At 39.8% G+C, this 22748-nt stretch overlaps 1 protein-coding gene across 1 annotated transcript in view; it reads right to left on the reverse strand.

The window, feature by feature from the left end:
• The window catches only part of STAG1 (stromal antigen 1), a 415995-nt gene extending 394307 nt beyond the window's left edge, over positions 1 to 21688 (reverse strand). The window contains exon 1 of the mRNA XM_047782999.1: positions 21415 to 21688. The gene's annotated coding sequence lies outside the window, so the exon portion shown is untranslated. The remainder of the gene's footprint in view (positions 1 to 21414) is intronic.
• Between the last annotated feature and the right edge of the window lie 1060 nt (positions 21689 to 22748).

A 22748-nucleotide genomic window follows, 5' to 3' on the forward strand; every position in this document is an offset into this window, starting at 1 on the left:
GCATATCAGCTCTGAGAACCAGTATCTGGTACATAGTTCATCAGCTCCCGCCACACTTAAGAACTGACTCATCAGGCAGTCAACCTTCCCTAGAGACACTCTTCTGTCCTGCTGCATACCTCTGAAAACTGCAATTTATATTCTGTTTTACAAACTAGATGAATGCTGCTTAGAAATCTACAAATGTATAAAATGCCGCCCCCCCCCGCCGCCAAAAGACAAATGCATCCATATTTCATGGTTTACAGCACTGTTACATTAGCTCATTTACTAATCCAACATCCTGAGATGACCAGGACATACATGCTTATTCCCAATACTAGAGAGATGAAAGTTTTCATAAAAAAAAACATGCTGCTAATAAACAGACTAGGCTAGATTAGAATTCAGATCTTGGTCTCCAAATCTAGTTGTTCCCTACACTTTAGACACTGTAATTGTTTAAAAGTCCAACCCAATAAAACCAAGAAAGCCTGCACTTCTGCCAGAAAAACCAATGATTATTTTCTGCAATCTAAATAGCAATCAGAGAAATCCTTTAATAAATAAGATAATCTTACAGGGATCAGGATAAACTGTAACCGAGAGAAATGTTCAAATTCGAATAAAGGAAGGAAATTTATAAACAAAAACTTATAAACAACACTAAAGGAAGTGCTAACAGAAACAAAACTTCCATTTAAACTAAATGAAGAATTTCAAATGTAAATAAAAACAAAGTGCCTGCCTTCTCTTAAAAACTTGTTAGAAAACCTATGAAATTGCTTACAGATAGGAAGGACTGAAGTTAATAATTTGGTTTCATTACAGAAGTGGTATTAAGAAGTATACAGCATAGGTCACAGAGGCGGCTCAGTTCCAATATTGCAGTGGCTGTGGCATAAGCCTACAGTTTCAGCTGCAATGTGCCCCTAGCCTGGGAATTTCCATATGCCACAGGTGCAGCCCGAAAAAAAATAATAATAATAATAAAGGGTAAATAAACTTAAAAAAAAAAGACAGATATAGCAATTCCACTTTAGGTATACACATCTAAAAAATATGAGGGCATATGTTCATCAAGAGACTTGTACAAGATTGTTCACAATAACTTTATCATAATAGCCAAAAACTGGAAATAACTCAAATGTCCATGCATCAAAAAAATGGATTACTACATTTTGATATATTCATACAGTAAAATACTACATAGCAATAAAAAAAAGAACTGCCATTACATGCCACAATATGGATAAATCCCATAAACATCATGTTAAGCAAAAGAAGCCAAAATACAAAATTAATGATGGCTATAACAGCTGAAATAGGTTGGGGGAGGGCAAAATAACTAAGAAGAGGTATAGAGAAATTTTGTGGTGCTGGAAATGTTTTAGAACTTGATCTGGTAGGTGGTTACATGGTAAAAATTCATCAAATTTATGAGCAGTATTAACATGTATTTTTTTTTTTTTAATGGCCGTACCAATGGCCCATGCAAGTTCCTGGATCAGGGACTGAAAGCTGCATCTGTGAGCTATGCCACAGTCGCGACTTACACCAGATCCTTAACCCACAGTGCTGAACCAAGGATCAAACTCACACTGCCACAGATGCAGCATTGGATCCTTAACCCACCGCTACACAGCAGGAACTCCACATATCACAATTTTAAAAGCTGGGAAAAGATATTTATTTAAGGAGTTCTCCTATGGCACAGCAGGTTGAGGATGCAACACTGTCACTGAAGAGGCTTGGGTTGCTGCTGTGGCATGGGTTCAATTCCTGGCTCAGGAACTTTTATATGCCAAGGGCACAGCCCAAAGAAAAAGATGTTTATTTGGAACCTTTAACACAATGCAGAAGAACTTCCTTTAATCTTACATTTTAAAACATAAAACTACTCCAAGAATGGAACTATAATTGAAAAAGGAACTTAATACTAAAATTAGTTCACCGTAGGTTCAACCAAAATTGTCACAAAGAAACATGTTTCAAATTTCATTCTAAAATTTCTATCTTAGTTTGCTGTATGCCTTCAAGGGTTAGGCAGAGCAAATGTCAGGTTAATCTCTTTCCAGTCTCATTTCAATCATTTCAACATCTTCCAGAAATAAAATTATAATTAAATCCAAGTTTAGCAATGAATGGATAAGCTCATCTACTGAGAAAGAGAGGGTAAGTGATGTTAAGTGGGCTACAAGAGAGTAGAAATTTTTAAATAACTGCTGTGAGAAAGAACTAACTAGGAACAAAGAAGGATTACTGGGTGATGGTGAGGGTCCGATTAAAATTGGTGAGCATGAATATTTAGTGGCTCCAGTCTGCAAAATTGTGATTTTTCTCCATATGTACTCAGCAGGTCAAAGCCAGGTACACAGAAATCAGAAAGATTAACTGAGCTGTGGTTGAGTATTGGTTGGACAGATGCAAAGCAGCTCAACATATTTCAAAAGTTAAAGTTCCAAGCTAGATAAGAAAATTAAGGCAGGAAAGGGACAAAAGAGGTGTCAAAGGACTAGAAGGCTCATTAAGATTGAAAAGAAAGTATCAATGTCTGAATTTGAAAAAAATTTTAAAATTCAACAAAATATGCAGAAATTCATGAATAGATCTTTTTATGACAAAGCAGTGTTTTTTTAATTATTTTAGAAAGTGGAATGCTCCTTCCTAACAATTCAAATTTCCTTTTTTTAAGGGAACTTGAAAGGTTCCAAATAGAAAAGGTCAAATGTTTAAAGTACTATAATTGCAAATTTATATGTTCCTCAACATTTCTATGTAAAGCAAATATTTTTCCAGTGATATTTTGCATTAACTAAGCTTCCAAATTTTTTAGTGAATCAAAGAAACTTTACCAAAAATCTTACTGTAAGCAAATCTGTCACCCCACACTCAATATACCACCCTTTAATAGACAAGAGTTTGTGTGTGTGTGCGTGTGCTTAAAGTGAAGTTACATGACAAAACAATTATTTTCTATTTCTAAGCTCTAACTTGACCTTAAGTGAACCTAGTCAGTAACATTGTGTAATGAATGAATGAAGTAATAAAGTAGAAAGGAAAAAGGTGGTTGAAAAGATTTAGGAACAATGGAATAAAGGAATTAATTTTAGCAAAGATGATGTTTTCAGCATATCTGAAGCTGGAAAGAAAAAATCTCTTTTAAAAAGGTTTAAAGTAGTATACGATCAAGCTTAGTATATGATACAAATCTAAATTATTCAATTTGGTTGAATTTAAGTACTATTTATTGAATGTTTATCAGTTTGCCCAACATGTGCTCTGCTGCTATGGAGCACACACAAAAGCAACATGTCCCTACCCTGAACACACTTCACAGTATAGAAAAGAAAGCCACATGCGAATTATCACAATACAAACAGTATTTAATTAAGTGCCAACAAGTAAGATAAAGTTACAGCAGGGTATTTACAACTTAACCAATATGATTACTATCAGGGGGCAAGGTGGGGAGAAGAATATCACACCAAAAAAAAAAAAAAATCACTATCAGATCTCACAGGAGTACCTGTTTCTGGAATGCCTGGCTATGGTTTGGACTGAAGAGCCACAACTGTGTTCCTACTGAAGCATGGTGGTAAGAGATCTGTGTTTTGTATGTCAAGAAAATATTATTCACATATACATATGCATGCACCACTTAGGCACAGAGGGATGTTGATTTGGTTAATAAACTTTCAGTATCTGGCAACGGTTACTGTCTTTTTTAATAAAATGGATCAAAACTACTAGCAAACTTTTTTAAAGCTGTGTAAGTTAAACTAGAAATTACAGCACAATGTGATAAAAGGGCAACTAGATTCTCTATCCAAGATTATGATGTATTTGCCTATACCTCCATCCTATAAAATTGTGCTTGCATAATTGTGCTTGCTCAAAACCTATATACATGTGGAGTTTCACTGCTTTAATTTCACCACTTAGCTTCTACAATATTGCCTAAGAACTATTTACTTGTCACCCTCTGCATCCATTCTTTCAACAATTTCTACCACTGACAGAAGAGCTCATTGCAAATATAAATTTTCACCTGCCAGTAATCTTTAAAAGGTAAGCTTCCATACACAGAAACACCAGTACCATCGGTAGTGCTATTAATCCATTTCGACCCATATCACATGTTAAATGGTCTGGTATAGGATACTTCTCACCACCTACTATATTTCACCCATTCAAATACATACATTTTCTCCCGATTTTTAACATTTCTAAGGTAAAGATGCATCTCACAATCAGCATTTTATAACTGCGCTCAACAGAGAGTAACTAAACAGAGCTGCCATTGTTCCTCCATGAACTCAGTCACAGCTAGTCACCCTGTCATCAACTGAGTTATTATCATTGTTAATTTCAAGCATGTTAAGCTCATTTTTAAAATGTCTTTTAAGGAGTTCCCCAGCACGCAGTAGAAATGAATTCGGCTAGGGAACCATGAGGTTGCAGGTTCAATTCCTGGCCTCACTCAGTGGGTTAAGGATCCAATGTTGCTGTGAGCTGTGGTGTAGGCTGGCTACAGTTCGGGTTGGCCCCCTAGCCTGAGAACCTCCATATGCCACAGATGTGGCCTTAAAAAAGACAAAAAAATGAAAAATAAAAAAATGAACTACTCCTCTGTAATTTGGTATTGAAATGAAAACTTATCGTGTATAAAAAGGCACAAAAAATGAGATTAGCAAATCAAATTTCCTTATTGCTAGTAATAATCTCAATTCCATGTTTTCTTGCAAAGCATCGATAAAGTGATTTATGGGATATGACAACAGCCACAAGTAGATGAAGCTGTACTATGTTTTGTTACTGAGATACATACAAAAGGACAGCCTATCACATGCCAAGTAATATAAATGAAAGCAGAAGAAACTGTCTTCTCTCTGGGAATAGATAAAAGCAAGTGGCTGGTAAGACTGTGCAGGCATATGGCATATTCCTTCCTATTGTACATAAAATAGTACTGTGTCTTCTCTTTTTTTTTCCCCTTTTTAGGGCTGCACCTGCAGCATATGGATGTTACCAGGCTAGGAGTCGAATTGAGCTACAGCCGCTGGCCTATGCCACAGCTACAACAATACCAGATCTAAGTTGCATCTGCAACCTACACCACAGCTTGTGGCAACGCCGGATCCTTAACCCACTGAGGGAAGCCAAGGATCAAACTTTTGTCCTCATGGATCCTAGTCAGGTTTGTTAACCACTGAGCCACAAAAGGAATTCCCTGTGTCTTCTCTTATTGGCAACTCAGGTTCCATGAAATAAGACTTTAAAGATTAGAATCCTTCATTCTTAGTCTTTCTCATCTTGGAATGGCACCACCATTCACTCAATTATTAAAGTCAGAAACTTGGAAATCATCCTTGACTTATTACCAAAACACATAAATAATCACAACACTTCTCACTATCATCTCTACTGCAGCATGGTCCAGGTACCATCACCTGGACACTGCAACAACCTAACCCTTCCCTTTTCCATTCCACCCCCAGCAAAATCCAACATTCACACAGAAGCTAGAGCAGAAGTTCTCAACCTTGCCACTCAGGACATTTTGGGCCAATACTCCTTGTTGGAGGGGGCTGTTCTGTAATACTGTAGAATGTTTAATCTCTACCCATTAATGCCAGCAGTATACACTATCACCCCTGGTCATGACAACCAAAAGTGTCTACAGATTGCCAAGTGTCCCCTGGGAAGCAAAATATAACCTGCAGTTAAGAATCACTGAGCTGAAGGAATGATTTTTAAATATTTCTCTGCTTAAAATTCTCCAATGGCTGGAGTTCCCGTTGTGGCGCAGTGGTTAACGAATCCAACTAGGAACCATGAGGTTGCCGGTTCGATCCCTGGCCTTGCTCAGTGGGTTAACTATCCGGCATTGCCGTGAGCTGTGGTGTAGGTCGCAGACGCGGCTCGGATCCCGTGTTGCTGTGGCTCTGGCGTAGGCTGGTGTCAACAGCTCCGATTAGACCCCTAGCCTGGGAACCTCCACATGCCGCAGGAGCGGCCCAACAAATGGCAAAAGACCAAAAAAAAAAAAAAAATTCTCCAATGGTTTCTCATTTTACTTATAACAAAATCTGCACTCCTTAGAGTCCTTACTAACCCAAACATATCCTACATAAACCAAACTCTGGTCTACCCCTCTAATGTCAACGTGAAGCCACTTTACTCTTCTTGCATTATGCTCCCTCCAATGACCATGACCTCTCATTTCCTAAAATATCACAGCTATTTCTTGCCATAGAGATCCTGCCTTTGCTCTTCTTTGTGCCTGGACCATTCTTGCCAGGTTATATGCAAGCTCAGCTTAAATTTCACATCATCAAAGATGACTTTCCTGACTCTCCTTGTTTATGTATCCCATTATTATCCATCACAGTAATTCTCATTTATTATCTTATACTTCTAACATAGTATATGGTTATTTTGTTTACCTGATTGACTATCTCTCACATGAGGACAAATACCTTGTCTGCCTTATTCCCAGCATCTAGGCAAAATGAAATGAACAACTATTTATTAACTGAAGAACCTTAAGTACTAGGTAAGTTGGCATCAATAACCTCATCTCCACCTCCCTCTCATTCCCCATCTGTTTTTATGATCATCTCCATGAAGTGGAGGAAAGAATGTGGACATGAGAAGAAGAGCCTAACAAAGCCCTCATCTGTAAAGTATATTTGCCATCATTATGTTCCCTGAAGCACTGGGTGCTGATTAAATGACATATGTAATGAATCTAAAGCACTTGAATGATGTGATAAAAAGCTTGTATTCAATAAATGATGGCTTTGTATTTAAAGTACCAAGCACAATATCTGTACAGACAATTGACAGTCTGTACAGAAAAATGATAGTCCTCTTGCCCTTTTTAAAACATCACTCTACCACCAACTAGCCTGAATATGGTAATAATGGAATTCTAAGAGATACCTCTCCCCTTCTGAGCCTCCAGGAATACAACATACCATACTAGGTGTAACACAGGTTAGACATTCATATATGTATGTTGACTAAGAAAAGCCAAATATCCATTAACCAAAGCTAATTCATCACAAAATGACTTCAGAATTGTATTTCAATTAGTTTCAGCAAACAAAATAACCATATGCCTGATATAGGAAATACTGTTAGCTATTAAGGTTATCACATTGTTGTTACTATTATTTTGTTTCTTTGCATCACTATAGTTAATAGCTGCCATAGCCTATAGTATATATGCAAAACATTTCCATCATTGCAGAAAGTTCTATTAAACAGTACTGTATCTGACTACAGGATGGTTAGAATGCCTATTGAAATAATGCATTATTATATTTTCTAATTTTTTAGGAAATGCTTATTAGAAGAAAGCACTCTAAACCTAAAGTAGTTTTTAATCTAATAACTTTGACATGCAATGAAGAACTTGGATTTTGGTCCTATTTAACAAGTCAAATAAAAAAGTAGGGAAGGAAAGAGTTTTTATAAGCATCTCTATTCTACAAGATAACCAAATAAATAAATTTTGTACTCCCTTTCTACCTTACCCTAGTAAACACTCTCTCAGTCAAAGGTAATAATTTTTTCTTTACGAAAAGGAATAAGTTATTATATTCAAGTATAATTATCAACATTAAAAAAACTAATTTGTGATGCTGTATCATACATGCTTCTTTAACACAAATCTAGAAGAGGGTCTAACAATTAGCTCAATTTTAAAGTACTGATTAGGAAAAAAGATATTTTGAGATATCTGCAACATCTGCAACTTAATTTGAAAATACTTCTGGTTTTTATTGATAACAAAGTCATAGTATTGCCCATACAACTGAAATTTCTGGCCTACATTCAAAATTGAAGAAAATGCTACATCTCACTTAGAGGTTGGTGAAAATAAAAATATGATTATTTTTCCACCAAAGTTTATGAACCCCAGGTTTAAAAAAAAAGACTGTTTAAACCATTAGACTTTAGAGTTAGAAAAACTTGAACTCAAACCTACCACTCCCTACCTAGACAACAGTGGCAAAAGATACTTAATCTCTATACTTCAAAGATCCATGAAATGTGATTAATACCAATGTAACACTGCTGTGTTATTTAATTATTATCGTGCTATACAACACAATATTTGACACATTCTCAATAAATGCGTATACTATTACAATCAATAACCAAATTCTGTCTGTACTTCACAACCTTATGTGTATCAGAAAGACAGAGATTTGATGTTCAGTTGTTCTGGGGTAGATTCCCAACCATTCTTTGGTGTTTTTAAGGTTCTTGGGTCATTCTAATGTGTAGCCACTGACCTAAGGATAAAGTTCAAATTAGCCTGGCACACTAGGCACTCAGGTCACTGTCTACAGCTATATATTTTAATCAGTCCTATTAGGTAACCCCACGCTCTTCACATACAGTCAATTAATGCTTCCTCAGGAAATGGGCTACAGCATGGCTCTCCAACTTTCAGCCTACATCAGAATCACCACAAAGACCTGTTAAAACACAAATTGCTGGTCTCTATCTCCAGAACTTCTGATTCAATTAGACTGAGTGAGGGCCAAGAACTTGCATTTCTAACAAGTTCCCAGGTAATGTTGATACTGCTTGTGCAAAGAGCACAAATTAAGAACCACTAGGAGTCCCCGTCGTGGCGCAGTGGTTAACGAATCCGACTAGGAACCATGAGGTTGCGGGTTTGGTCCCTGCCCTTGCTCAGTGGGTTGACGATCTGGCATTGCTGTGAGCTGTGGTGTAGACTGTAGATGCAGCTCAGATCCCACGTTGCTGTGGCTCTAGCATAGGCCAGCGGCTACAGCTCCGATTCGACCCCTAGCCTGGGAACCTCCATATGCCGCAGGAGCGGCCCAAGAAATAGCAAAAAGACAAAAAAAAAAAAAAAAAAAAGAACCACTAGCCATGACTAGATCACAACACTGTTCCTCTATATTCACCTGGAATGCCATTCCCATCTCTATCATCCCATTCTTTCCTGGCTAACTTTCACTTTTCTTTCAAATTTGCCTTCAGGAAGCATTTGTTCATTTCAACAAACCATGTCAAGGCTTTTATTACCTACTATAAAACTTATCTGCCAAAACACACACTACAGAAAGTTCTTAATGGTATACTATGCACAGGGTAGATTATCTGCCCCCATATACAATCTTCTGTAAGAATTGAGAAAGAAGACCTCCTTTGGGCAGATGAATTAGAAAATGATGAAAAAGCAAATGGAGAGTTTGTCAATCAGAATAAAATCTGGATTTCACCCCCCACTTAGCCCCTTGGCCAGGGCACCTTTATGTAGAGCACCAATTCCACAACCAGTCACGGCAGCCCTGGTGCAGCATACCACTAAAACACAAAGGAAGAGCACTCAGACCTTTGAGAAAGGGAAAGAGAGTGGGAGGAAGGGATAATAAGGCTATCTAGAAACAATTTTTGGAGAAGGTTATCACACCTAGTTTCTGAGTCCTGAATCGCCTTCTCTGTACATAAGACCTGTGCATTTTAATATCTTTATACCCACAGTATATGGCTCACTGTAGATGTTCAAATATTTGAATGACTCACAATGAATAAAATAATATGAAGACACTTGCTAATCTATCTCTTTCTCACCAAATAAAGAAGCAAACACACACCCATATCTGGAACCACAAACTGTAAATACTATCTAAACATTAACGTACTTGGTCTGTGCACTGATCAGCTAGGGGAAAACATGAATTATTCTAATAATTAGCTGGGAGATGAGGAGACAAAGGAGCCTGCATAACACACTCAGGTTTTTCAAAAATAAAGACTCAAATCAAAAACTTTGCATTACCTGATTCAGAGTTGATGGCCTGATTATTTCAACAGGGACTAAAAAGTTTACAGGAATCTTGGAAACTAGGTCTAAGATACTAATTTTGCATCAAAAAAAATTAAGACTCAAAGGAGTAATGACTCAAAGACACAGAGCTAATAACAAAGACACAAAGCTTTTTAATAAAGCTGTAATTAAAACTGAGTCTCTGGCCTACACCAGCTTTCTCTCTTCTACATCATGCCCCCTTTACATTTATCGAATATCAACTATCTATAATATGAAAAGAAAAAAAACAACAACCCATGTTTACCAGTTTTGTTGCCTGTACTTTTTTTTTTTTTAATCTTTTTAGGGCCACACCTGTGGCATATTGAGGGTCCCAGGCTAGGGGTCCAATCAGAGGTGTAGCCACAGCCTACACCAGAGCCACAGTAACACGGAATCCAAGCCGCATCTGAGACCTACACCACAGCTCACTGCAATGCTAGATCCTTAACCCACTGAAGAAGACTAGGGATCAAACCCACATCCTCAGGGATGTTCGTTAACTGCTGAGCCACAACGGGAACTCCTGTACTTCATTTTTATAAGAGGAAAAGCAGCCATCTAACCATCTTATTTTTGTCTAAGAACTTACTCCAGAGGTAACTTTCAGGATATGTTTTATTCTTGGTAAAGAGTCATTCCCAGTCTCTTTGTTTGCAAAATTATACATACAAAGCTGATACTCATAAATAAAAATCCTGATACAGCCATCAAATTTCTCAATCACAAAGAAAACAATACTTTTCCAAGATACAGTACTTTCTAAAGAAAGAGTCTGATTTTTTAAATATTTTTAGCAATAAGCAGAAAACTCTGGCTATACAACCCTCATCTCTCAATTAACCAGAGTACCTCATCCTCTGGCCACTCTAATAAAGTTTATAATTCAACTAGTTCAACGGGCTGATAAGAACCTGCTAACACTATGTATTAATAAGAACCAATTTAAAGTCTTTGCTTCTACAAAGTAATCTCATGATTTATCTGTGTTATAATTCTACTCACCTAAATTTAATATCCTCTGAATATACATACAATGCAATATAGTCTAGCAGCTAAAATCTAACTTTTTAACCATTACAACAACCCATGAGACATGTTTTTATTATTCCCATTACACAGATGAGGAAACTGAGATTTAGAGAGGTTAAGGAATTTGCCCAAGTTTTATTTATCTAGTAAGCGGATGGGTTAAAATCTGACACAGGCAGTGGGACTCAGGTGTCAGGAACTCTCTTGGACAATAGACAATGGCTTTCTTAGCCCTTTATCATGTGATAGTACTTCCTTCATCTGTGAATATACAAACTTTTTAACAAACCCCAACAGTACAAGATGCATAACAGTAAAGCATTTTCTTCCTGAAAATTAATTTAGCCTTTAACAATAAATAAAGTAGAACACTGTTTAAGATTTTATTTAGGATAGAACATGACAGAAGATAATGTAAGAAAAAGAATACACACACACACACACACCTGGTTTACTGTGCTGTACAGCAGAAATTGACACAACACTGTAAATTAACAACACTTCAACTAAAAAAAAAAGATTGTCCTTAACTTTGTCTTCCACTCTGTCATATGCCACACATATGCTACTTTGTACAATCTCTACTAGAGAAAAGAGGAAGCTACCTCTCAGTACTCTCACAAATGAGACAGGAAAATGAATAACCTGATATAATAAGAATCAATAGACCTTAAGGATGAAAGAGGGAACTGGGTATCTCAAAAAAGATAACCAGGTCATGTTCATGCTTGGCAATGTATAAAACACTTTTTTTTCTGCCTCTCTAAGACTGAGGAGACAAGCAGAGGTGTCTCAAATCTATACTTGAACCTTTAAACAAACTCAACAATTATGAACAGAAATCTTGTCAGAGAGCCTAAAAACAGTACAGGTAATACTTAATTATTGTTATCTCATTCAGGAAATAAAAGGACTACCCTGAAAAAAGTCTTCTGTTTCATGTCTGTCACTTCCTGACACATTAAAAATAAAAACATTATTTGGGAGGACCTGACAAGGAGAAGGACATGTCCTCTTACCTCTGTACTTTATGCTTCCAAAGTATCCTGAACCTAATGCTCTTCATAACATTTCATGTATTATCCCTGATAGTTTGTTTTGTTTTGGGGGGGTTTTAAGTTTTTGATCTCTCCCAAAAGAACAAAAGCTGTTCAAAAGAAAAGCCTATGTATAACAACTTTGTATACTCACTACTGTTCATGGAATAGGCGCTCATAAATATATGTTGAAAGAATCCTAATTGGATTCCCATCATAGAGATGAGACAACCGAGGCCTCTAGAGATTAAATGTTCTACTCAAGACTACAGAACTCTTATATAGTAGAAAAGAAAAGAAAATCAAATCTCTGTAAAATAAACTTCAAAATGCGAAGAGTTTCAACAAGCATAAATAAGGCTGAGAAAAAAATGCCCCTTTAAGAGACTTAGAGTCTGGGTTCTGAAAGTAATCCTGAATTTAAATCCTGGCTCTATCATTTATAAGCCGTGTGGCCTGGCAACAATTAGTCTACAAAATATTGTGCCTTATGAACACCACCACTTACCAAATCTTATGATGCCAACAATAAATGCAATAATGTTATTTGCAATCAATAAAAATACAAAAAGGGTGATACATGTTGGCTGAAGTTAATCGGAAAGATTAACACAGACAGATCCTACAGCTCAGTATTCATCTGCTTTTTCTGTTCTTCCTTTGTTGTAAGCTATATCAATTATGCAGCACAATACATTAAAACCTAGATAAGAGTTTAAAGAGTTATAAAGTGGGAGTACCTTGATGGCTCAGTGGGTTAAGGATCTGTCATTGTAGCTGCAGTGGCATGGGTTTGATCCCTGGCCCAGGAGCTTACACATGCCATGGGCATGGCCAAAAAAAAAAGTAAAGAATTATAAAGTGAACACTCCATGTCACTACTACTAAGACCAAGGAACAGAAGGAGTTCCCAGCTGGCTCAAAGGGTTAAGGATCTGGTGTTATTAGTGCTGGGGGCAGGTGTGATCTCTGGCTGGGGAACTTCTGCATGCCGTGGTCATTGCCAAAAAAAAAAAAAAAAAATACTCCAAGCACTTGTCTACAGTGTGTCCCTCCCTCATCACAAACTTGAGAGGTTTAGTCAAATCTAATGAACTTAATTAATTCAGTTAATTTAAGAGTAAGTTTAATTTAACCTATAAAACATCAATATAATAGTAACTTCTTCACAAGGCTATTGGAAAATATTTACTGGTACACAGTAAATGCGCAATGAGTGTTTTCTTACATATACATTATACACCACAACAAAAGCATGGTGGGGGAGAGGAGAAAAGGATATACAAGTCTGTAATCAATTCGGTGAGAGCATAAAACCCATAAAGAAGTACAGTGCAGAGAGCTGGAATGCTAGAATGGGGCCATGTAAGGAACAGAAGAAAAACCTAAGCTAATAACATAGGGAAAATTGAGAAAATGCACTGCACACTTTTAATTCTCCATAAGCCTCTTGCTTTTCTGAATATCTTAAAAACAGAGACATCGACTAATTTTGATCCATCTCTTCAAGTATATTTGTACAATGAATAGTCTCGGAAAAGAGAAACAGCATCTCTCTCAGAGAAAAGGGGAGGCATGCTTAGGACCCATTTTGAACATCTGGGTTTCTCTAAGTTTGGGATTCTTTTCCTCTAACACAACCCCTTGCATATACAGGTATCACACCTTCATTCTACCATGTACAAACTGGGGCTCCAAAACCTGATACACTGAGGTATTTGTACTACTGCTACTGCTGTTGCTGTAATGCACAGTTCATCTCTGATCAAGCAGTCTCATGACTTCATGTTGTAGCTGGTTAATTTGTTAGCCTACATATAAAAAGAGTAAAATCTCAAAACTTTCACAGTTCTTGACAGGCATTAGAACATAATCAACATTCACTATAGCTAAGAGATTCCAGTTCCATACTGTCAGAAAAGGGCAAAAAAGCAAAACTCAACTATATGCTGCCTTCCATATTTTAAATATGAAGACAAAAGAGAGAAGTGAATGGATGGAGGAAGAGACATTACAGAAATAATATAAGCTCAAGAAAGTTGGACTAGCCATATTAATATCAGAAAGAGTAGATTTTCAAGGCAAAGACTACTACCAGGGATAAAGAGGGACATTTCATAATGATATAAAGCCTAATTCATCAGAAAGACATAATAATCATAAATTATATGTGCCTGATAACGGAGTGTCAAGATACATGAAGTAAAAATTAATGAAATTTAGGGAGAAACAAGTAATTCCAGTCATGGTTGGATATTTTAACATCCCTCTCAGAAGCTCAGAGAACTATACCAAAAAACCAAACCAAACAAACAAAGACATAAATGATTTGAAAAATGCTACCAAAACATTGCAATCTAATTGATATTTACAGAACACTACACCCAACAACAGCAAACCCAAGTTCTTTTTAAGTCTGAAAGGTACACTGACCTTTAAACCATATGATAAAACATATGATGAACCATAAAACAAAGTTCAATAAATTTAAGATTAAAGTCATACAGAGTATATTATTTCATCAAAATGAAATTAAGTTATAAATAATAAGATATCTAATATAATCCCAAATATTTGAAAATTAAAACACTTTGAAATAGTCTTTGGGTCAATGAAGAACTCACAAAGCACTTCAGAAACTATTTTAAAACTAAATGATAATAAAAATATCAAGGAGTTCCCATTGTGGAGCAGCAGAAATGAATCCAACTAGTACCCATGAGGATGTGGGTTCAATCCCTGGCCTTACTCAGTGGGTCAGGAATCAGGTGTTGCCATGAGTGGTGTAGGTCACAGAGGCAGCTCAGATCCCACACTGATGTGGCTGTGGTGTAGGCTGGCAACTGTAGCTCTGATTCAACTCCTGGCCTGGGAACTTCCATATTCCATGGGTGTTGCCCTAAAATGCAAAATCTAGGGAATACTGCAATGCTTGGAAGAAAATCTACAGCTTTGAATGCTTGTATTAGAAAATAATAAATGAAACCTACCACCACTTAAAAAAACTAGAAAATGAAAAGCAAAATACACCAGGGGAAAAAAAATATAAAGAATATAAACAAATGAGAGAAAAAACATGAATGGAGAAAACTAACAATGTTATTTTTGAAAAGATATACAAATTGATAAACCAAGAATTCGATTGGTCAAGTGAAAAATCACACATTAACACTACCAGAAATAAACACCACTATACCAGTAACACCACTACAAATCCTACAGCCATTCAAAGGATAACAGGGAATCATATCTCAATAAATTTCTTTAAAAACACAACAAAACTGACTTACAACAAAATCTGAACAGCCCTATGTCTAGTTAAAAAAAAAAAGTGATTTTGAATTTACCAAGTTTTCCCACACACACACACAAAGTTCCAGTCCAGATAGTATCACTGATAAAGTCCATCCAAAAAAGAAAAAACATCAGTATTACACAAAGTTTTTCAGTAAGTAAAGGGAACATCTCCCCAGCTTATTTTATGAGGCAATCATAATTCTAATACAGAAACCTAACAAAGATACTATAACCAAAGAAAACTACAAATATCCCTGATGAAGAAATATCCCCAAATCCTAACAAAATATTAAACATAAAGAGGATAATATCCTGTGACTTAGTGAAGTTATCCTAAGAATCAAAATTATTTTAACATTTGAAACAAACAAGGGTTTGAAAATCAGTGGTAGAATGATGAACATTTTGTTTCTAAATTTTAGCTACTGTAAACAAGGGTATTGTGAACACGTGTGTACACATATGCCAGTTTACAAGAATTTCTCTCATCAGGGATATAAAGGCAGAAGTATAATTGCTAGGTCTAAGGTACATGTATTCTTCAGCTTACTACAAAAGTCATTTTCTTTTGCAGAAATGGGAGTCTTATTTCTGCACATTTTCGTCAACACTTAATATTATCAGAACTTTGTTTGTTTTAAGCCACATCCACAACACTCAGAAGTTCCTAGGCTAGGGAATAAGAGCCACAGTAGTGACATTTTGCCAACATCAGATCCCCAACCCATTGAGCTACCAGGGAATTCCTCTAAGAATTTTTAATGTTTGCCAATCTGATGGAAGTAAAATGATTTCTCCTGATTTACTCTGCACCCTCTCAATTACAATGGGATTATAATAGGGCTTTTCTAACTATGGGTTACTGTAAGGCATGATATCACACAGGTGACTTGCAACCAGCATTCTTAAAAAAAAAAAAATTTAAATATCAGTGTGTACTGCATAAAAGTTAAATGTCATTTCGATTGTGTGTATGTCTGTATTAGGTTACAACAAAAAATGTTTTTGTTTTGTAACTATGAACTTCTAACAAGATAAAAAGCCATCTCTAGAACTCCTTAATTACAGCAAAACTCCTAAGAAACTTTTAGGCAACTAACTGGTATATCACTTAAGCCCATAACACATAGAGTGTGTTTTATAAAGAAGCTGGGACCTGAGATGTCCTTTAAGCACTAACTGTCAAGAATACAAATAAGAAAAGGAGGGAGGAGTTCCCACTGTGGCTCACAGGTTAAGGAACCCAGGTAGTATCCATGAGGACACGGGTTCAATCACTGGCCTTAGTGGGTTAAGGATCTGCATTGCAGTGAACTGTGGTATAGGTGGAAGACGCAGCTCTGATCTGGAGTTGCTGTGGCGTAGGATGGCACCTACAGGTCGGATTCAACCCCTAGCCTGGCAACCTCCATGTGCAGCACTGAAAAGACAGGAAAAAAAAGGAGGAGGAGTTCCCATCATGGCTCAGTTGCCAGGAGCTGTGGTGTAGGTTGCAGACACGGCTCAAATCCCACGTTGCTGTGGCTCTGGCGGAGGCCAGCGGCTACAGCTCAGATTGGACCCCTAGTCTGGGAACCTCCATATGCCACAGGTGAGGCCCTAGAAAAGACAAAAAAAAAAGAAGAAGAAGAAACCTAAGAGAAGCAATAAGGGGTGAATTAAAACATACAAAAATGACTCTATAAAACCAACTGATCTAACTATGACCTACTTAAAACTGCTTAAAAAGAATCACATTTCTCAATAAGACAAGATTTCTCTCAACACTAAAAGACATCAAGCTGAGAGCCTATCCTTTTGACTACCAAAATGACAGGAAATTGATCCCTCCTTCTCTGTACATTCACCCTAATTCCCACCTCAAGAATCATTTCTTTCTTGGGCTTATGCAAGAGCATCTTGTTATATCTCTGCTTCTTACTTTTTCCCCACAGCATGTATGCTAGAGCAGCAAGAATCATCTGAATTCTAGAGATTCACATTTTAATTCAGCTAATGAAGATTTACCAAGCTCTTCATCACTTCTCTATTAAGAAATTAAGCTGTATCTCCCAAACAACTTTAACACCTGGTTATAATCTCTAAATCTTGCTATTCTTAACTAAAACTGTCTTGTCTTCTCTTGAAGATATTTTGCTTCTTGGACTGTAAAACCTCCACATACGAAAACAAAATTTCTGCTACCCTCTTTGTCCATCAGTAATATCCCTAATCTATTTAGATAATATTCTCTTTCATAATTCCTTCCTCAGAAGTTGCTGGACTAATCACAACACAGCAACTGGTGCAATGAGTTTATGAAACTACTTGTCATTTAATAGGAGTGTGCTCTTGAAGCATTTAAATTCCTTAACTTCCCTGAGATTCAATCTCATCTCTAAAATGAGTAAAACAATAAGTATCAAGCAATAATGAGAATTACATAATTTCTATTGCTTTTTTTTTTTTTTTTTTGCTTTTTAGGGCCACACCCATGGCATAGGGAAGTTCCCAGGCTAGGGGTCCAATAGGGAGCTATAGCTGCTGGCCTATACCACAGTCACTGCCACAGAGGATCCAACCCAAGCCCCATCTGTGACTTACATCCTGGATCCCCAACCCACTGAGGGAGGCCAGGGGTCAAACCAGCATTCTTATGGATACTAGTCAGGTTGCTGAGCCACAACAGGAACTCCTCTATTGCCTTTCTTTTTGCTTATTTTTAAATTTTTATTTTTACTTTTTATTTTTAATTTCCTTTAAACACAATAAAATGCTTTTATAGAGGGAGGCACTTCAACCGATGTACCAGGAAGTATGCAAAGGAAAAAGTGTTAAAACAAAACAAGTTTAAGTAAATTTACCAAGTGAGGTTACTGCTCTGCCTACATGCTCTTCTTACACAGCCACACTTCCTATACATCCAGACTCTTCGGAAGCAACTGTAAAGATGCTTCTTTCTCCATAGCAGGCAAAATTCTAATAACCCTCAATGACCCACACCCTGTATATTCCCCTCTCTTGAGTATGGGAGAGATGATGGGATATCACTTCTGTGATTGTTATATGGTAAACAGATTTTTGTGTATGTATTTAAGGTTCCTAATCAGTTGAGTTCACCAAAAAGAAGATCATCCTGAGTGGATCTGACCTTCTCATATCAGCTTTAAAAGGGGTTCTTAAAAAGGAGTCCACGAGTTCCCATCATGGCTCAGTGGTTAACGAATCTGACTAGGAACCATGAGGTTGTGGGTTCAATCCCTGGCCTTGCTCAGTGGGTTGAGGATCTGGTGTTGCCTTGAGCTGTGGTGTAGGTTGCAGATGTGGCTCAGATCCTGCATTGCTATGGCTCTGGTGTAGGTCGGTGGCTACAGCTCTGATTCGACCCCTATCCTGGGAACCTCCATATGCCTCTGGAGCAGCCCAAGAAATCGAACACACAAAAAGAGTCCAGAGGTCAGAAATAGAGATGAAAGTAAACAGTCCTGATGTGAACTGCTCAGGTGGACACATGGTAAGGAACTGAGACAGGTCCCTGGCCAACAGCAAGAAGATGACAACTTTAGTCATATAGCCACAAGGAAATCCTGCCAACAAGTAATGAGCATGGGAGAAGATCCTGAACCTCAGATGAGAATCGCAGCCACAGTTAACATCTTGATTTTAGCCTGGTGAGATGCTGAACAGAGAACCCAGCTATCAGGTAACCCAGATTTCTCACCTATAGAAATTGTAAAAGAGTAAATAGGTATTATTTAAGCTAGTAACTTTGTGGTACTTCTCCATACATAAAAAGAAAACTAATACACTTCTTCAATAAAGAACAAAGCAGCAAAGGAAAAAAGGCGAAGAAAAATCTTTTTCATGAGTGCACTGTATCTCCTCACAGCACTGATTATAAAGATATACAGAGCCAGAATCAAGAGGAAAAGATCAAAACTGTAAAATTGCAGACATTTTGCAAGTTTTAATAAATTGAAGGGCTTTGTGTGTGTGTTTTTTTTAGGCTGCACCCACAGCATATGAAAGTCCCCAGGCTAGGAGTCCAATCAGAGCTGCAGTCACAGCAAGATTCAAGCTGCGTCTGCGATCTACACTCCAGCCCATGGCAACACCAGATCCTTTAACCCACTAGGTGAGGCCAGGGATCCAACCCACATGCTCATGGATACTAGTCTGATTCTTAACCCACTGAGCTATAACGAGAATTCCCATAATTAAGCAGGCATTTTTCATATACATCCACATAATTTACTACCTTCATTTTGGTGATAAAGAAAGTAAGGCTGGAAGAGTTACACCGCAAAGGTCATAAACCTAGAGAATGTTGAAAGTAACTTAAGGAGTTCCCTGGTGGCCTAGCAGGTTAAAGATCCAGCAGTTGTCACTGCTGAGGCTAGGGTCACTGATGCCGCACGGGTTCAATTCCCGGCCTGGGAACTTAAGCATGCGGCGGAGTAACTTCATTCCATGGCTCGCTCTCTCCCCCATACCACAGCTCCCTTAAGGCTTTAAAGGAGACTTTCAAACCAACAGTATTTGTATGCTATCTTCAAAGGAAGCAGTCCTTGTAACCTAAAAATTTTCCATATTTCATACCTATTTAAAACCCCTTAGCTTTGTCAGAACAACGGAAAGAAAGTGGATATGAGAAATTTCCAGTCAAAAGCAGTTTGGTTGTAAAAATGACCACTGATAGGCCATCTGAATAAATTTAATGTACATTTTAAAATGTAAAGAAAACTGTAATCAAAACATTTGCCGATTTTCTAAAACTTTATTAAGATAGCAAACAATCTGTATTACAACTTTTCTCAAAGATCAAAAATTAAGTAAACAACCTTTCAGAATCTTTCACTATTTCTCACCTTGGGGTTTTCAGCCTGTAAATTCTTCAGACGTTTTAAATAAAAGAATGTGGTACAATGTATCATACAAGTTTTTTTTCACTGTTTTATTTCCCTAGGAAATATCATCATCAGAATTTACAATTTTCTTTTAAAAAGTGCACGGAAATCAAAAAGGTGGAGTCAAATTCCACATAAGTTACAAGTCACATAACTTTATGCCAACTCAGATACTTTCACAAACATTAACTGTATTTGTTAACAGATGCAAAATAAAGTTCTCTCTAGTCACAACTACAAGAACGAATAAACTATATTCATCATCTTAACACCAACTTTAACAGCAAATAATTCGCTATTGTCACATACAAACAGCATTGTTTTGAGTCTATAAACATTCAAAACCATCCCATGATTTATACGCCAGGGACATGATTCTCTGCAATATGAAAAGAATTGATAACATTTCAAATGTGGGTAGAAAGGGTGACGTGACAATCCTAAAACCTGAAAATTTCTTAGTCCGTACAGCACACAAGAAGCACCCAGTTCGGACTCTCCAATCGAGGCCCAGGTCCAACTCCAGGCACTCCAGTTTCCCAGCTCTTCACCCCGCCCCCACCCCGAGAAAGGAGGGAAAACAACTTTTATTGGCCTCGCCTCCCGGGGGACTGGCAAACTAGCGGGGCAGTGCTTCGGCCTGGACACGTTTCACAAGGAGGCCTCCGTCGGGGGCGGGGAGGGCAGATAGCGGGAAAGCCCGGCTTCGACGTCCCCTCGGCCCCAGTCGCCAGCCCCCCGCTCCACCCTACAGAGAAGAGGCCTGAACCGGCCGCCACGCCGAGAGACCCCCAGGCCCCTCCGCCGGGCCGAGCTCGTTGTCATGTGACGACGCCGCCGCTAAAACACCGCAGAAACGCAGGGCGGCGGAAGGCATTCGCACCAGCCTGCCCGGGCCCGGCCCCGCCGGGCGCGGGCGAGTCCCGAGAGTCCGGGCGGGGGGGCGGAGGGCGGGCTTGGCGGCGGGCCCGAGCGCGCCACAAAGGCTTCCGCGCCCGTCGCCGTACTGCCCGAGCGGGCGGGGGCACAATTTTCGGGGCCCGCGGGAGGAGTAGAGAGCGACGAGGGCTCCGAGGTGCCCACCGCGCCCACAGCCGTCCTCCTCGGCGCCCGGACGGCCGGCGACCGCCGCGCCCCGCACAGGCCCGCGCGGCCTCCCTCCCCCGCGCGGGGCCCGCGCCCGGCCCGCCCGCTCCCTGCTCGCGCTCTCTCGCTCTCGCCCGGCCTCCATCTTGGATCGGCGCTTCCAGCCCCCGCGCCGCTGCCGCCGCATTCCCCCTCTTTCCCGCCCCCCGCCGCCGTCGCCGCCGCCCGCACTCACCTCAGCTGCCCATCCGGGCGCCGCCGGCCGTCGACCTAGTTTCCCCCCAAAAGTCTCCGGTGTGTTATTCCCGATGTGGGGGGGTTGTTACGGGGTGGTCGCCGGGGGTTCGGGAGCGGGGGCCGCGCCTTCAACGGAGCTGCAATCCTAACCCGCCATCTGGTGGCATTTTCCACACGCCAATGGCGCCGCTGCAGACTTGGGTCCGGACCGCCCTCTGCTGGCCGCGGTGCTTACTGCCTCGCTGACGGGACGGGCCTGCCCGGAAAGGGGAGGGAGCTGAGGCGCGAGCTAGGGGCCATAGCGGGGACGCGCGCAAACGCTTTCCTGTGGGGATTGCGCGCACGCGCACCAGCGGGGCGGGAAACGTGGCCGCTGCGTGACGGCCCGGCCCCCGCACGGAGCGCTGGCCCAGCTCAGCCAATCGCGAGCGGCGGATACCTCTCAGTGAGGGCGCTGTGGACGGTTCGTGGGCCGCCCGAGGCGGGCGGAAGGATGGCCACGGTGGCGCCTGCGCGGCCTGCTAGACGAGTTGCCGCCCGCCATTTTTGGAGCTTTTCCGAGACCTGGGAGGGAAACACGCCCCTAGCCCCTACACCGAGGCCCCTCCCCAGGTCGCGGGACTGGCGCTTCCCCGCAGCCCCGCCCGGGTTCTGGCGCCCCCATCCCCCCCGCCCGGGATACGCTCTGCGGAAATGTAAGGGGGTGGTGGCTCGAAACCATTCCCCCGCCTCCCTTAGGTTTAACAAGGGCCTCAGAGATTAGCTTTGTATTAGCGATTTATTGTTGACCATAGGCGAGGCGATCTCCCTGGTGAGGGCGAAAAGGTTTAGAGAACTGTTTGGGACCTCCCTCGCCGCCGATCTAGATGCTACAGTGCCGGCCCCAGGCCGATTGGCGTCGTCCCTGCCTCTGTAAAGCGGAGCCTCTCCTTAGTGCCGGCTTTGCATAAGGCGGCAGCATTGGCTAGTTAGTGAGAAAAGAATGTTGGTAGACTGGGAAAATACAGCCTCAGCTTTGGAATCAGATTTCTCCTTCCACAGCCTGGGACTACTCTTCAGTAGCTCTGAAATGGACGTCAGAAACCTAGCCTTTTAGCTGCCAAAAAGCAAACAATTGACAACGTGAGATCATGAGCAAAATGTTTTATACCCTTAAATGTCGCCTCTTCCTCTGTACCCGACTCTCTGTGGCCTTGGCTCCTACCTTTCACCCACTCAAACTTACCAATACAAAAGTGAATCCTTAATCTCCCAGTTCTTCAGCCCTATTTATTACTCAATTCTCTGTTGCTATAGCCAGCTTTATTTCTGTATTGCCTTAGAATTGCTCAA

This window comes from Phacochoerus africanus, chromosome 1 (genome assembly GCF_016906955.1).
Source record: "Phacochoerus africanus isolate WHEZ1 chromosome 1, ROS_Pafr_v1, whole genome shotgun sequence".
Lineage (NCBI taxonomy): Eukaryota > Metazoa > Chordata > Mammalia > Artiodactyla > Suidae > Phacochoerus > Phacochoerus africanus.